Below are 18,001 nucleotides of genomic sequence, written 5' to 3' on the forward strand. Positions count from 1 at the left end.
CCAGCTGCAGAACAAACTCTCATAGAGAAATTGGGTTTTTGTACATCCCTGCACTGTGTGGCAGGGATTTACGGAGGGGCCCATAGGAGCCCCCCAGGCCCACAATCGTAGGCTGCAGAGGCAAGTAGGCCCTGCTTGAGGCCCCCAAAGTCCCTTTCCGACAGCCTTACCATGTTGGAAAGGCTGTCTGAAACCAGCATCGTAATCCCGACAGTAGAAATGCTGTCCTTAAGAGTTTAAGTTGCGGTTCCGAACTGGCCAAACGGCTCCTTGAGCCAGTCGGAAGCCAGTCAGTCAGACTGGTTGGTTTACACTCCGACCGCCTTCATTGTATAAAGGGGGTCAGAAGGTTGGGGGCTCTAGGTGTTGTGTGGCGTTTAGAGCTCCAAGTGAATTTTCCTTATTCATGCCCTTATATAGGTACAATTCACATTTCCCTTCTATAGGCATAGAAATCAATCCCTTAACCACCCATGCCAAACGTCACAACGATTTCTTGGAAAATCAGCTTAAGCAGTTAGGGAACTTGCCCTTGCTTGGATATTGATTTGTCCAAGAACTCATGTGCTTTGCAAAGAACAACTATTCCCTAGGGGATCTCTCCTGATGTAAGGTATGGAGCTGATTAGAACCTAGAAAAGCCTTGGGTAGATTCTTGGCAAAACAACTAAACCTATGCTACACAATACTTACTACTTCCCGCGTACTAGGCTTAGGCAGGTACATTGGGGTAGGCGTATTTAGAAGTACCAGTTGAGTATTTTTAGTCAATGTTATTTATGTATGTATTTTTATATGGCTTAGAAACCATACAATGCTTTTACAGTATTATTTTATAATACTATTCTCGCTGTGCGCATTATACTTTGCAGTCTGCTTAACGATTGTAGCAGTTCACTTCTCTTGTATGAGAAAGAAGACTGTTCTATAAACCTTTTTATTGAAAACGCCCATTTCTCTATTTCTCTACAACTCTGTTGAAACGAAGCATGCACAATTGATAGAGTGAAATACTTATCTATTGTTTCTATGACTCTGAGAGATATATTTCTTATTCTTGGGAAACAAAGTTGTCATGTTTATGCGGTTGTCAGAAACTAATCCCTTCTTGTGAATTCGAGAAAGTTTCTAGTTACCTCTGAGCTAGCTGGCACTCACTATTAAGTTTAGTATATTCGATAGAGACCTAGTCGACCTCAGTCCTACGTCTAATCTATAGGATATATTATTCCAATGCGCAGAGCCTATTGGGAATATAAGAACTACACTACACTGGCCAACATCATAATAGGCCCCATCATCTCACAACTATACACAACACACCTTTATAGTTGACCAATAGCCAAACATATTGGCTTTTTTCCAGACAGCTGCCCTCTCCTGAGGTCCTTACTGTTTGTTGGTCCTGTCCTTGATCTAATGGTCGTCAAAGGTCTGGCCAGACCATCACTTCTCATCTACAGTTTTTCCCAAACCAATCACCCCGGGTCCTCACTCCAGGGATTCACACAGCTCCTCATCCGTAAGTGTGTGAGTGAATCCTAGAAAATGGGTCTGCTTCCTTTATTTTCTCCAAGATTTCTACTTTCACATTTAGCTGCATTATACGCACAAAAATATGGTGCTTCAAGTGCTATGTTTTTTAAAGATTGTAGCACTTGCAGATCTTTAACAGTGACCCTCCTGATCAGTCCTGCAGGTCTGTAAAGAACTGAAGAGTCATCTTTTCAAGGAATGCATCATTCATCACTAAGCAGGAGTGTCTCCTTGCCATAGTACAGCCCAGTGAAAAGGGCCTCTTCTTCCCACTCACCTTTCCCTGATCATGAATAGTTTCCCAAAATATAACTAAAAGAAATCAGTATTACATAATGTACATAATTAATATCAATCACATACTTAAAAATTATCAAATAACTAAGAATGTATTATTTATTTAGCTTCCCGCCCTATCCTCCTACAAACCCAACAACCTGCTATGACACTAAAAATTACTATTAGCAATTAAATTAAAAAATCTAAACTGCTTATAATTACAAACTATATTTAAAAATGTAGTGCTTAGCTGCTCCCAAACAAAGATTGCACTACACACACATAAATGCACACATATACTATAAAGTGAACATATGCACACACACACCTACACATATGGGCACACACACACAGCCATGCATGCAAAAAAACACTAAGAGGCGTTAACACAAACACAAATGACGGGAACCACCCCACCTGGGGGTGTGGTGCCTTTAGTGGCATCACGGGCAGGAGCCAGGTCAGGGGCTCTTTCGGGTCCAGCAACCTGGAAGAGGGCGTTACTTGGATCCCCAGAAGCGCGTTACCCAGGGGGCACAGGAGACCCCGGACTGCCGGAAATGTAAAATCTTAGGACAGGAAGGGGAAGCCCTCTTTTGTCCTCACGCCTCCGGGGAACCGGATCTTAGCGTCTCAAAAGTCAAGAGGAGTGTGTCGAACTGCCGGAGGTCGGACTCACGGGTTGTTCAGCCAGGTGAGAGGGCCTCACGACTAGCGTAGTCAGGGGTTGTTTTGTTTTAATATAATTTATTTCAATGTAATTTGTTTCAATTTAACTGAGATTAGTCATAAAAAATAGCGCATCTGGTCGTGGATGCATTTGGCAGGAGGAGCCAGGGTTGTATGGCAGCTACGGAGAGCAAAAACTCGACATCAAGTTACGACCGGGGGGGGGGCAGGCCGTCATGCTCGCGGCAAGTGGGTTTCTATGCCGCGAGCGGGGAAGGCAAGGCAGTGATTAAGGAGCAGGCTTTGCAAATGCGCACATCGGATGGAGGGTGGGTCGGGTACATTACCAGTACTATTGCGCATTACTATGCCGCAGAGCGTACCAGGTCTCATTTAGACCACAGGTAAGTGCGGTGAGGGCCCAGTTCCTTTAGCTCCAATAGCAGCAAGAGACCGCAAGGTGGGGCACTTTATTAATTGAAGGATGGCTGCGAGAGACCGCGAGGCGGAGCGGCGGGCAGCCGGTGCCGTGGGGGGGCATTCCGGGCCTGTAGAACAGAGGTGATATAAGGCAGGAAACTACTGGGGACTCAGCTAGAGAGTATGCTGAGCGCTCGAGTTGAGACATGTGTTTTAACATGGCATGTACCGGGATGGCACGGACCGGTTTGGGAGTATGTTCGAGTAATATGTGGACACTGGTGTTGTAAGTATCTCCAGCGCCCCGGCCACTGCATGGCTATAACATAAAACGCATGTGCAATATGGGGGGAGTTGCGGGTGTTGTCTTAAGCTACTGAGTATGCTGAGCGCTCGAGTTGAGCATGTGTTTTAGCACGGCATGTACAGGGATTGCACGAACCGTTTAGGAGTATGGGGGAGTAATATGGGGACACTGGTGGTGTAAGTATTTCCAGCGCCCCGGTCAATGCATAACTATAACTTATAAGGCATGTACAATAGGGTGATGCGGGTGTTGTCTTAAGATGCATGTATGAGGGGGGACCTCGGGTAGTGAGTATCTCCAGTACCCTGGACTGCAGGTGGGTTATGAAGCATGCACAGGATTGGGGAACCAATGGCACTGGGTGGGCGAGTATACCCGCACTCAGTTCAACGATAAGGAGGTATCAGGCAGCCCGATGCTGCGGAATGCGATTAGAGGGTGTGTTGAATGAGTAAAAGGGGGCATTGGGTAATTAATTTAATTTTCTTTAGTGTGGAATGCCTCCAAAGCAGGCTCGAGGGGGCAAGGAGGCCCCTGCTACCCAAGACGAGTTTTGTTTGCTGTCGGCACTATGAGAGGTCACTAAGAAAGAGGGTATCGATAGGACGTTACGGACGCTGACGCAGGGAGCCAGAACGAGTGCGCATCAAGATGCTCCATGGTCCAAGCGCTCAAGGTGGACGCCAGAGTGGTTAAAGGATGCTCAACCGGACAAGTGCAATAAGTCCGTGGACACTCAGGCTAATACCTCAGGTGAAGCAGTGGTAACCGGCCAGCCTATCACGGCCACAGACATTGTACAGATTACCAGCGTAGCTGGGCAAGCGGGTCACGGGTCCACGGTACAGTCAGGCGGGTCGGTTACTCAGGCGTCAGAGCGCCCGACGCTAACCAATGTAACGCATGCTGTTAGGCTTCCAGCGGGACAAGGGGGGATGGTGGGGTCAACAACACCCTTCACACCTCCCTCGCCTCAGGGGTAGCACACCAAGGAGGGGTAGGGGTGCCAACGCCACCCATCACACAGGCCTCCGCCCCGGTTGTGGTGCACCAAGGCATCGGGATAGCGCAGGTATGGGTTCAGTCTTTGAGGGGTGGCACAATCTCCAGTTGTAGTGGCGGCAACATCACAGGGGCCGGCCAATGGTAATGGGACGCCAGGACCGGAGGTCCCCTTAGCAGTGCCACAGTTAGCCCTGGGGGCAGTATTCGCGGGACAGCCTCTGCTGACACACAGTCCGGTAATGTATGGGTCCGCGTCGCCGGCGGTAGCCCCATCGGCAGGAATCACATGGCATGTGCCAGCAGAGACCAGGGAAAAAATATTCAGGGGGGAGTTCAAAGATGTCTTCGACCTCATCAATGCTGGGGTTGTCCCTGGGAAGAACAGAGCAGGGAAAGAGGGCGAGTTCAAACAGAAGAAAGTTTGGGTTGATTGGTCCATTAGGAATTGGGTCACAGGGTTCGCTATACGCGGCAATCATGGTAGAGAGGTATCCCGCATTGGCAGCCCAGTTAATTAGTTACATGTCCATGATCCACTGGGCTGCATCAGAATTCCCGGGCACAACTTGGTGTCAGTATGATAACAAATTTCGGCAAATGAAAGCAGTACACCCGGATGTGGCTTGGGACCAACGGGAGATGGCATGCCGTGTTTTATTCTACAGCGCTAGTTAACAAGACCAATCAGTCCTTTCGTGGGGACAGGGGGACAAGGAGTAGGAAACAGGCCTGTTGGCAATTCAATAAGAACGAGTGCAACAGGGGTGCAGCATGCAAGTTTAAACAAATATATTCCTTCTGTGGAATAAAAGGGCACCCAGAGAGTAAGTGCTACAAGAAAGTGGGAAGACCCAACGAGCAGCCTGCACATACCCAACCCCAGAGCAGGGGTTGCGGTGCACAAGCACCCTAGGAACTTACCCACTCCCATCCAGCTCCACGTCCTGACGCACCTACTCAGTAAATATGATAAGATACAAGAGGCACATTTTCTGCACCAAGGTTTCAAATTTGGCTTTCACATCCCATCCAGTTCTACCCCGTCCAGGATTCCGCCGCCCAACCAGCTCTCAGTCCGGCAGAACCCAGAGGTGACTAGGCACAAGATCATGAAAGAAGTATCCCTGGGGAGAGTGGCAGGTCCTTATCAACAATTGCCAAGGCAGGACCTAGTGTGTTCGCCATTAGGGTTGGTGCCTAAAAAAGAAAAGGGAAAATATTGTCATAATTTTTTAAGTCCACCGGGGTTGTCAGTTAATGATAAATTGGACCCAGAACTGTGCGCAGTGCGTTTATACCACATTTGACGCGGCAATACAAAAACTACAGAGGTAAGGCGAGGGAGCGCTAATGGCCAAATCTGACATAGAAGCCGCTTTTCACCTGCTGGCGGTCAACCCAGACGACCCCAGGTTACTGGGTTTCACTTTCGAGGGGGAATTCTTCATCGATCTTTGCATGCCTATAGTGTGCTCTAAAAATGTAAATGTAAATGTCAAGGTATTTGTAGAGCACACTGCCACTAAGCGGTTTCCTGCCACTATTACTCATACCGCTGTGGAACCCTTCCTGGCTTTCCCTGTGAAGTGTCCACTCCTGGGCACCCCCAGGGTAAAGCCAGGCATCCTAGCGCTGTGTGGAGGTTAAGCAAGCTATTGCCCAGAGTTGCAGCATGGGGCCCATGATTAGAATACGCACCTAGGCGAGAATTGTCAGGTCCGAGGAAATTGAGCCCAAGACCCGCCGAGGACGGAATTGAACCCTGGTCCTGGGCCAGAACCCTGCATCAGGGTCTGCCGCTCTAACCATTGAGCCACACTCCTCTATCGCGTGTGCGGTGTTTGAAGCATTCAGCAGGTTTCTGGAATGGGCAGTTCAGGAACTCTTCACATCGACAGACGTGGTACACTACTTGGAAAACTTTCTATTTCTAGGTCCACAGGGGTTGCGGGCGTGCAGGAGGGCCCTAATGGGCTTCCAGCATCTGGCAACAGCACTAGGGTTACCCTTGGCAGAGGGAAAGACAGAGGGGCCAGCGGCACGGCTAACTTTCTTAGGTATCGAAATAGACACCATAGTGGGAGTGTGCAGACTCCCTTGTGGGAAAGTTATGGCTTTTGATGCCGCCATAGATGACTGTTTGGCGGCACGCAATAGGCGCTTCACCAACTGCAGGTCCTGGTGGGGCAGCTGAATTTCGTGCTTAGGGTGATACTTATGGGCAGAGCATTCTCTAAGAGCATAGCAAGGGCAATGTCTGGCTTGCGGGCCAAGCATCATTACACCAGGCTTTCCAAAGAGGTTAGAAATTATCTGGCCATATGGAAGGAATTCTTGAAGGGGTTCAATGGAGCAGTACTGTTTGTATTTGTATTTGTATTTATTTTACTTGTAAAGCGCTAACATTCATCCTGAAAGGACATCACGGCGCTGAGAAAGAATTGCAAGTGACTTGACGACAGCAGTAATTGGAAATTATTGATCTGGCCTGGGAAAAAGGAATGTTTTTAGTTGTTTCCTAAATGAAAGGAAGCAGTCAGTAGTTCTGAGTTTAGGAGGTAACTCGTTCCACTTTGTTGCGGCAATGTGAGAGAAGGCCCTCTCTCCCATCCTGACAGTCCGAGCTCGGGTGATAGATGCTCTTCCTGAGGTCATAGATCGTAGGTTTCTAGAGGGTTTATGGAATCTAATCCTGTCATGTAGGATGATGGGGCCTGTATCGTGAAGTACTTTGTGAGAAATACACAACAGTTTAAAAGTGGCTCGCTGTCTCATTGGGAGCCAGTGGAGCTCACGCATGCATTTTTTTGCTGAGTCGTATTTCCTTTTATTACAGATGGCTTTGGCAGCGGCATTCTGAACCCATTGCAACAACCAAGTCAGGCAAACACAGAGTTAGAACTATTCACAGATGCAGCAGGCAGCATAGGATTTGGGGCCGTGCTGGGTACCAAATGGGGCATGCAGCACTGGCTGATTGGCTGGGCGGTGTCAGGGCTAACACGCAACAACACCTTCTTAGAGCTTTTCCCAATCCTTGTGGCACTGCATCTGTGGGGGCCCCTGTTAGAAAATAAGTGCATTGTATTCTGGTCTGACAGCATGTCAGCTGTAATGGCGGTTAACAAACAGAGAGCTAAATTCCCTTGGGTTCTTTGCTTGCTGAAAGAACTAGAGCTAGGATGCCTGCAGCGCAAAGTATTCTTTACTGCAAAACATGTGCCAGGAGTGGACAATGCAGTAGCTGACACACTGTCCCGTTTTAAGTTACAGAGTTTCGTGCCCGATGGCCAGAAGCCGGCAGATGACGAGATTCCCAGAGGGGTTATGGAAGCTTGGTGCCCCACTGCCCCTGAGCTAAGAACCGCGTCCCTGGCCCTCAAGACCAAGAGTATGTATGAGAAGGCGTGGCAGTCATACTTGACCGTCATCAGGGGGGCAGGAGCAATAGAGAGGCTGTCACCACAAAGTGTCCTGGTATTCATAGTGCTCCAGAAAGAGAATGGCAAATCGCTACCCATGGTGAGGAGACAGCTGTCGGCAATTGCCTTCTTTGCAGGGTTGCGGGGATGGCAGACCCCACAAAAGACCCTAGAGTCAAAAGGGCGGTGAGAGGATGGAAGAGATTGGTCCCAGGGGTGAAAGACAATAGGAGACCCATTGATGCGAGTAGACTTGCCAATATCTTGGAAGTACTGCCGCGAGTTTGCTTTTCCCCTTATGAAACACAATTGCTAAGACTAGCTTATTCGTTGGCTTTCTTTGGGGCGGTTAGAATTTCTGAGCTACTACCGGCCTCTAAGTCAAATAAAGAAGGGGGCATCAACTTGGAGGACGTGAAATTAACTGGGGATGCGAGGCAGGTTAGAGTAAGGAGGTCCAAGACCCTAGGAGGAAGGGTAAATAGGTCCAGTTAGGAGCAGTGCAAGGGGCCACGTTCTGTCCAGTCACTCTAGCAAGAATCTTTTAGCAGATTAGACCAGGGAGAGGGGACAGCAGATTGTTATTACATGCAGACGGTATCCCTCTCACAAGATTTCAGTTCACCCGATATGTAAGCGTTTGCTGGAGTGTTTGAGGGTGGAGACGACACATTTCACATCCCACTCATTCCACATTGGGGCGGCTACGACGGCAGCAGCATTAGGCCTCTCCACGGATACTATTAGGAAGGTGGGGAGATGGAAGTCATCGTGTTTTAAACGTTATGTAAGACCCCAACTAGCATAGTCCGAGACTGTTACTACCCCTCCGTCCATTATCTGATCCTCTCTATTTCTACATTTATTCCAGGTGTCCCAAGACATAGAACCCATGCTGGTGTTGTCATTCATTCATTCATACATACGTAGAACAGGACACTTCTTCAACAAAGGGAAGACAGAGCAGAGAGAGCGAAGGGAATCCATGACCACTGGGTAGGGATCGGCGGGCAGCGGCTGGCAGACCTACCAGTCGATTTGCGGGGTGCCTGGGCCAAGGCCATGCCCATCCCAGAAATGCTGGTGATTCATTACGGGGGCAATGATATGATCCCGGGGGGCCTGAGGGGAGTAAAAGAAGCGCTGTTCTCTGCACTTTCAGCGGTTCAGAATAAGCTACCAGACACCACAATATTTTGGTCAGAGGTGCTCCCATATCAAGTGTGGGCAAATGGGGCGCCGGCTAAAGCGGTGAATAAATCAGTGAAAAGATTGAATCAGGCAGTGGCAGAAATCTTGAAAAGATCTTGCATCTGACCCATCAGGCATAAACTAATACAGGTGACAAGGGCAGAGTTGTATGTGTCAGATGGGGTTCACCTGTCCAACGCAGGAATGGAACTGTTTATCCATACCATTTTAGGTGCCTTGGCAGTTTAGCTAGAAGGTATGGGGGGGAGCGAGTGCGCCAGTAGGCTCCTCGCCCTGAGGTGGGGTCCTGGGCAAGAGAAATGTTAGGGGCTCCATTTGGCGGTGGCTGCTTGGCCCCAGAACAGGGTGTGCAGTCATTTGGGGGCTCCGGGCTGGCTGGAGAGGGGGCTGACCTGCTGTTGGCCCTGGACTCTCTGGCGCTTGTTATAAGCAGTTTGTGAATCTGCCTGCTGCTCTGGTGGCTGGTTGGCAGTCAGCACAGAAGATAGCAGGGTATCTTGGTAGTGGCCTGCTGGCACAACCTGCGGCAAGGTGCTTCTGGAGATCCAGGAATGTAAATACAAATATGCAGCCCATGGCTATAAATGTATAAGCCTTCTGTTTTACTATGCGTGTGTTTGGTGTGTAATAAATAATACAGTTGGTCAAAGGTTGACAGACAGTGAGTCAATGTTTAAAGTTGTGGTATCTTAATTTAATAAAGAGTACGCTGTGAAGACCAACTACAGACTTGGTGTGTTTACTGGGAACCAACCCACATGGCAGGGGGAGGAGGGGCGGTTTGCACGTTGTATGCCAACTACAGGCATGTACTCACACATATGCACTCCTGCATACACATACACAGTCATGTATGCACTCATGCATGCACGCACACACACACACACACACACAAATACACACCCTCATGTACACAAACCCAGCCATGCAGGCAATAATGAATGTACACACCGACAAACATCCACACAAAGGTATGCACACACTTGTGTGGGCCCACACACGCACATGCACGCTCTTGTGAGACCAGTCTAAATCTGCCAGGGCATTTTGTGAACAATCTGTTACTCACTCTTCTGATTCACAAAGCTTAGATTTTGAAAGTCTGGTGTCTACTCCTAGAGTTATACTTCTGTGTCTGGAGTAGATACTCCTAGAGTTATACTTCTGTGTCTGGAGTGTCTGGAGTAGATACACCTAGAGTTATACTTCTGTGTCTGGAGTAGATACTCCTAGAGTTATACTTCTGTGTCTGGAGTAGATACACCTAGAGTTATACTTCTGTGTCTGGAGTAGATACTCCTAGAGTTATACTTCTGTGTCTGGAGTAGATACTCCTAGAGTTATACTTCTGTGTCTGGAGTAGATACACCTAGAGTTATACTTCTGTGTCTGGAGTAGATACTCCTAGAGTTATACTTCTGTGTCTGGAGTAGATACTCCTAGAGTTATACTTCTGTGTCTGGAGTAGATACACCTAGAGTTATACTTCTGTGTCTGGAGTAGATACTCCTAGAGTTATACTTCTGTGTCTGGAGTAGATACACCTAGAGTTATACTTCTGTGTCTGGAGTAGATACACCTAGAGTTATACTTATGTGTCTGGAGTAGATACTCCTAGAGTTACACTTCTGTGTCTGATGAAGATTTCTGATATTTATTGGATTGACGGCCAGACTCAGGTTTACTCTTAGAAATGTTCTGCAGTTGTAGATTCCCAGCAGTCTAGAGCATTAAATATACTCATGCAAAATATTTACCCAGTAAAAATATTACAAAACGAAATGATGCTGCGCCTCTAAATGCTTCTGAAACAAAGTGGAAGGAATGATTCCTTCTCTGCCAGGAAAATGCTTTGTTTTGCTTTTCAGACACATTCAGGTTTCACAAACGATGCAATTACTTCAGACTGCTCTCAAAGCAGCAGTTTTTCGGTGTTTAAAAGAATCCTAAACATGTTTCATCTTTTTTGATCTGCCTCCAGGGGAGACATGCGCATAATGAGTAAGAAATGTACTCTCTGCTCTGCAGGGCGGGATCGTGGTGGAAAGAGGCGCTCTCTGGGGCCTCCGACATGGAACAGAGGGAAAATCTAAAGAGAACTGGGGTGTGCCAAGTAAGGAGACCCAGCTTTTATCCCAGGCCGCGTGGGGGGTGCACACATCTCCATGTTTACATAATCTGTTCTAGTCTGGGAAATAGGAAGGGCAGCTTTAATAAAATTCGTTACTGTGCTCCTTGAAAGAGAACAGTTGCAGAATGTGTACTTTCTTTAGTAAGAAACCTGCATTTCTATGACCTTTGAATCCCTTCTTTATTGACAAGTGTTAAAATGTCACAACAGATGGTAATGCCATAGAACGTGCATCATCATTCCCCTTTGATCTCAAAACTTCCCTTTTCCTACCGCATAATTTCTTTTTCTTTGTCACATAATTTACCCTATAATCTGGACAAGCATAACCCTCTCCGACTGGGACAGTAGTGTCCTTCCTTTGACTCTTAGTTCAGAGCCATGTGTGTCTCTGTGCAGGAGTAGCACCTGTGACGTATACAAGGGTCCTGGAGCAGCAGACATGATCACATAGTCCTCTTGCTCCCACTGGACAGAAACCAAGAGGTTTCCATTTTTCAGACCCTGCAGCAGCCGCCGCTAGGGGCATTTGTCTGTAAATAATATGCAAATGTAAGATTATGATGCCATTGAGGCTTCAGACTTCCGGATAAAGGGAAGCATGCCACTGACATGCGCAGTACTGCACGGCCTCCCTGGCTCTGCTCCCAGGTCTTCTTTCATAAGCATCTGTGGGGCTGTGGTCTGCCTCAGGCTGACGGCAGGGTGGGAGTCAGCGGGAACGCCTGCAGCACAATCCAAACTGATATGAAAGACATCATTGTCGGCTGCCGCATCATCCCTGAGGCTCAAAAATATACTGAGGCCGAAAGGCCATGCCTGGGTTTCAGAGAATATGGAAGAAAGGCACGTTGTTTGTGAAAGTGGCCATCTGTGCTTGCAAGCATCCGATCTGGTTGGATCAGTAGGCGGTACAGCGGCACAGGATACATCACATGTCGGCAAAGAGCGGTCAACCGAGCACTGGCAGGGTCCAAGCGGGCTTCCCTCAGGAGCCGGCGTCCACGGCTGGATTGGCCATGGAAGCACCCACTGGCCTCACTAGCCACAGCCACAGCCAGGACCCGCCGCCTGCCCAGGGGTCCACTTGCTTCCCTAACTTACACTAGACATTATCTCAGGGCCGGCTCTAGGCTCATGGTGGCCCTGTGCAGGGAGCGTAGGTGGGGGCCCCGGAAGAGGGGGTACGGACGGGGCGGAGCTCAGGAAGGTGTTTTAATAATACATCCAGAAAAGTCGTTAGATGATTGACCAGTACCTGCGGCTGCTCCGACCCTTCCGAATTCGTCTCAGAACGATACAATTTAGGAGGAGGAGAGCATTGTGACACACGACATGAGGGACTAGGCGCATCGGTGACCTGCATGGTTCATGCTTCACTTTGCAGCTGGGACTTCACATTTAACTCTGTCTCTTTATACTTTGTATGAGTGACTGAGGCCGGCTTGTAACTAATCTGCACACAGATCTCGCCAGTCGCCAGCAAGTGTATTCACCACCAAAGTTATCTTACAGCTACAATGCTTTGGAAGTTGTTGGGTAAACAAAGATCTTGGTGTCTACAGTCTAATCCCCTGCAATAAACTATTTTAAAGTGAAGCCTGCTCGAGAGAAAACAAATTATAATTAGAGGAGGTATAATACAGCAATATATGGTAGACACTCGAGCACAAGAACAAATGTTACGTTCGTAAGCAAAGGCAAAGGTGGCACTTGTGCAAGTATCAAAGCAAACAAAATGCCATTACCATGCAGTCCCCGGCAACACTCACTCGAAAGATCTGCCAAGGTGCCCTTTTTGTCAACTGGAGAGCATTATTATATTCCCACCCAGCCAGGTAGATTTGTCCACACACGCCCACTGCATTAATCTGAAGAGGATCAAGTGCACAAAATCTGATAGTCTTCAGAGCATCACCCCCATTGGGCACACCATGCCATGCAAGGCGTAGATGGCAAGGGGTCATCTCTGAGGGGGGGACTCTATGCAGGCAGTAGAAGGCAAGGCGTCTTCTTTTCTGGGAAGTGCTGTCCCGAGAGTAGAAGGCAGACAGAGGTCATCTCTGGATGGCTGGACAATAATAGACCATGGAAAGGGTAAATAACAGGGCAATACATAAGGAAATCATACTTCTTCGAACAGGGCAATAATACTGCCTCAGAGGGGGCGTTAAGAGGGCATCAGGGTGCGTATCATGGCATCAGCAAAGACAATGATAGGGCCTCAGGTGTCAATAACAGAGGATCAGTGGCAGGAATAACAGCCAACTACATAAAACAATAACGGGCGCCCGAGAGAATGAAAGTGGTGCTTCAGATTGGGTAGTAATAGCGCATCTAGAGGGCAGAGGAGCGAATCAGAGGGGCTATAATGTCATCACAGAGGCTAATAAGGCCTAAAAGAGAACAATGGCAAGGCGTCTGTGAGGGTAACCAGACACGACAATAATATGGCACCACCAGCGAGGGCAATAAACAGTTAATGGGCATCATAGTGGCCAATAATGGAGCATAAGGGAAATGGAGCACCAGGACCAGAAATATCGACATGATACCTACTTGGGCCACTGCCTGGTCGCAGATGAGTCCTAAGGTTTGTGTGTTCGGAGGCTGCAGATGGGTGGCACTTCTAGGCAGCACCCCACTCCGGCCTGCTAGGGCTGGCTGCAGCACTGCAGGCTGCGGCAGGCTGAGCTCAGGTGTGGCTGTGATTCCAGGACTAATTGCCGCCCGGCCCATGGCCCCCACACAGTGATTGGGCTGCCGCTGTCCTGAAGTTCAGTGAGGGGCCACCCAGTGATACTCTCCTGGCGGCCCCATGGCCCTGAAATTCCCGGTTCACTTCTCCGAATAGGCTGCATTCAGTACTACGCAGGAATAAAATTAATAACAGCTGACGGGGATTCAGCAGAAGGTGTTTTTTATTATTTGTGAAAACACATCACCTCTAAAACTAAAGTAATCGGTTCCAGCAATGGCTGCAACCACTTACAAATAGAAAGAAAGAACGAGCCTCTGCACTGACTGCAAGAAATAAAAGTGAAACCAAACTAATTGAACACTTAGGGGACCCTGCACCACAACTTCAAGACAACAGCTTCAACAAGAAATACTCTATTATTAAAGAAAACATGTTTCCTACCTTAGAACTCGAACCAGCTTAAAACTTTCGGAAAAGGAGGCCCCTGCACTTCGAGGAAAAAAAAGCTGAGAGTGTCACAACTCTGTTGCACACCATCCTTCTGCCGTGGCTGCCCTTAAGAGTCGAGGTCACTGGGAGGACAATCAAACTTCCGCAGATCGGCAGCAGCTCCTGGGGCCCAGGAGCTGTCAATTGGCAGGAAATTAGGGGGAAAAAACCATAGTGATTGATGCCTGACGAAATTAAGATGCATGATACTTGGCAGTCCTGCTCGTGGTGGCCCCTGGGGTTTGGCGGCCCTGTGCAGGTGCACACTTTGCACATGCCTAGGGCCGGCCCTGATTATCTGCAGCGAGCAGGTTCTTCCTGCTGGCCCTATCGAGAATGTGCAGACACATGCCTCAGTGATGACATGAGTGGGAGCGAGAGACTGCTGCGGAAGTGCTGTGGAGAGTTTCTATAGTGGCGCTCTAAGAACTGGCCCTCTGGTGAACCAGTTCCTACAGCTCCAAGTATGAGCCTCCCCGGATAACCACTGGGAGAAAGGATACTAATAGATAGTAGCTAGTAGAGCCCGCTCTTAGCAAGTGCATTTCCCTAAGGTGCCTGTTGACTGCATTGGCACCGATTGGCCGGATCAGTGGTCCTTCCAAGAAAATAGGGAAGAGAGAGGGATCTTCTGGAGCAAGATTTCAGCCTAGACTTCCACATTTTTCACCCAGTGGGTGGAGAAAACCCATCACAGGGACACATTTCCTAAAATTGACAGGCTGCTGCTGTCAGCCCCGTGTTGATGCTCAAACATGGCTGCTTACCCAGATGAACAGCCTTTTATCATGATTCAGAGGCGTGTGTGATGGTGTAACATAGAGTTTGTAGTGAAAGCATAACCTTCCACCAACAATTTCTATGTGTAGACAAACCCAGAAGGATCCAACGCTTTGGATGTGGACTGTGAACTGCCCTGCTCATGCAAGGCATTGTTTCTTGAGAAATTAACACATTCCCACTTGTTTACACCTGCCTCAAGGAGGTGGAGCTTCTGACACAAAGCCTGGGGCTATCTCAGTAGGTTGGGCGCTGTTTTAAAACCTAGAGATGATTGCACTGATTCGCCGCAGTAATGCCCCTTGATACAAAGCGACGCAATTCCGCACAAAGTGGGTTGGATGCTGAGAAAAGGACATCTTTACAGTGCAAAACACCTTTTACTCTGGATAGTAAGTAGCATGTTCTACTTTGCATTGCTTTGCATCACTTTGTATTGCTTTGCGACTTAGTGGGTCTTTTTAGTTTTCTGAGTTGCAAAGTAGAGGTGTTTAGACAAAATATTGGGGCATATTACCAAGCAATAGCGATAATTATCGCTATTGCTTGGTTAGCGGGAAAAAAATATCGCCGAGCACCGAGGATTTTTACTGCTGAGATACATTGATATTATCAAGGTTTATCTCAAAAGCGATAAAAATCCTGCGAAATGCATGAATATCGCTGAAAAATCAGCGATATTCATGCATTATCGTGACAATGCTCTTAGCCATGTTATCCACCTTCCATTGGATAACATGGCTAAGAACTGCTTTTAGCAGGCGTTAACTTTCGGAGATATTCGCGCTTAGCGCGAATATTTCCAAAAGTTGTTAATAGGAGTTAGAGATGTTAACAACTGTTTTCAGTCGCTAACATCTTGGCACGCCCACTTTGCATGTCATTAGCGATAATTATCGCTGACATGCAAAGTGGGCACCTAAATGCCCGCTGTCGCTAACTGGTGTTAGCGACAGCTTGGTAATAGGGCGATAAAATTATCGCCGCATTAGCGGGAAAAAGTCCCGCTAATGCGACGATAATGCCCTTGGTAATATTCCCCATTGAGTTGTATTTTTTTGGGAGACCGAAATATCGAAAAAACATTATTGTGATGCAAAAATATTGTGATGCAGAAATATCGTTGTAAAGAATATTGTATTTTTCAGGTAAATAATATCATTGTTGTTAATATAATTTTCCAAACTAAAGTAAAAAAATAACGTTTTTAAATTATTTTAATGTGTTTTGGTTAAATTTGATGTGTTACTATTGTTTGAACAATTTATAATAATTCTTTTAAATATAGTTTGTAATTTTAAGTGATTTAGGAATTTTAATTTAATTGCTAATGGTAACTTATAGTGTCATAGTGGTTTGTTGGGTTTGACAGTTGATAGGGTGGGACGTTAATTAAATATTAATCAACTATTAATACATTAATTAATTAAAAATTTGTAAGTATGTTAGTGATGGATAATAATTATGTACATTCTGTAACACTGATTTATATTTTAGGAATGGATTGCTAAGTTTGTAGTAGTATAGCGGGGAAAGTTAATAAGGTAATAACTAATTAACAATTATTTTTAATTGTTTAATAATTATTTAATTGAATAATAATTATTTAAATAATTATGTAAATTGTGCAATATTCAGATATTTTAGTTATATCTCGCCATCGTACACAAGGGCTCCCTCTGACTCTCCACCTCCACAACGAATGACCCCTTCTCCACCACCGAACTCATTCACTTCTCGGTCCAGACCTGGTTTAGAAGTCAACTGTGCTGCACCCTTGCCAACAGACCCCTGTACCCTGCACTTCATTCACCACCACCATCGCCAACCTCATCGCAACCCGCGCCATCACCTCCACGGATTACATACTCGTCGGAGACCTGAACTTCCACCTTGACAACCCAGCGACCACAACTCCACCACCCTACTGGACAACCTCGCCAACATCAGACTGAAATCGCTTGTCACCATGCCCACCCACAAGGCAGGACACACCCTCAACCCCATCTTCGCAGGAGGTAACAACATCCACTTCAGCCACACCACGCAACCCCCATGGACAGATCACCACTGCGTACACTTCCACATCAACAAACCCAAGTTGCCCAAACCTGCATCGCGCCCTCCACAAAGGAACGGGAGCAAAGTGAAGCCCCCACCACATCAACCGATGCCAACCTTGCAGCCAAAGAACTCCACAGCTGGATCTCCAACTGCGCAGACAAGCTCACACCCCTAAGTAACCCCAAAAGACAGAGACCCAGGATGGCCACCTGGTTCACTGCCGACCTCCAAGAATCCAGACACACCTGCAGATGTCTCGAGAAGAAATGAAGAAACAGCAAAACTTCAGAATATTGCACCACCTACAAGAGCGCCATGACGGGATACCACCAACGCATCAGATCCACCAAAAGGACCTTCATCCAAAACAAGATCCATGCCAATTTCAGCAACTCCAAGGAACTCTTCAGCGTCAGCCAGGAATTCACCAAGCCCCCCAGCTACACCGCAGACATCACCCTTTCCCAGGACCTCTGCAACAAGCTCGGATCCTACTTCCATCTGAAGATCAAGGGCCTCTACCACGGCTTCAATGACCATACACCCGACTCCGAAACCACCTCCTTCTCCAGCAATGCCAGCCAGCCCACCATCTCCTCCTGGACCCCAGTCACCACGGAAGACACCACTTCGACCATGAAGGCATCTACTCAGGAGTCCCCACGGACCCCTGTCCACCGCACATCGTCCACAGAGCCGCCACTGCCACCCCAATACCTCAATGAGAGAATCTCCTTCCACGTACCCAAGCGAAACCTTTAATCTGCCTACCTGGCTCTCGTCGAAACCACGCACATCCACAGAGCCAGAACAGGTGGAAGAACCTTCTCCTACATCGCGGCCAAGACATGGAACGAGCTCTCGAGCTCTTGATCGACATCAGACGGGCCCCCTCCGGGAACATTTTCAGGAAGACACTCAAGACATGGCTCTTCGACTGAGAGAAGCTGCTTCCCCCTCCCTCCCCAGGGCTTTTAGACCCTAAT

Source organism: Lissotriton vulgaris, chromosome 6 (genome assembly GCF_964263255.1).
Source record: "Lissotriton vulgaris chromosome 6, aLisVul1.2, whole genome shotgun sequence".
Lineage (NCBI taxonomy): Eukaryota > Metazoa > Chordata > Amphibia > Caudata > Salamandridae > Lissotriton > Lissotriton vulgaris.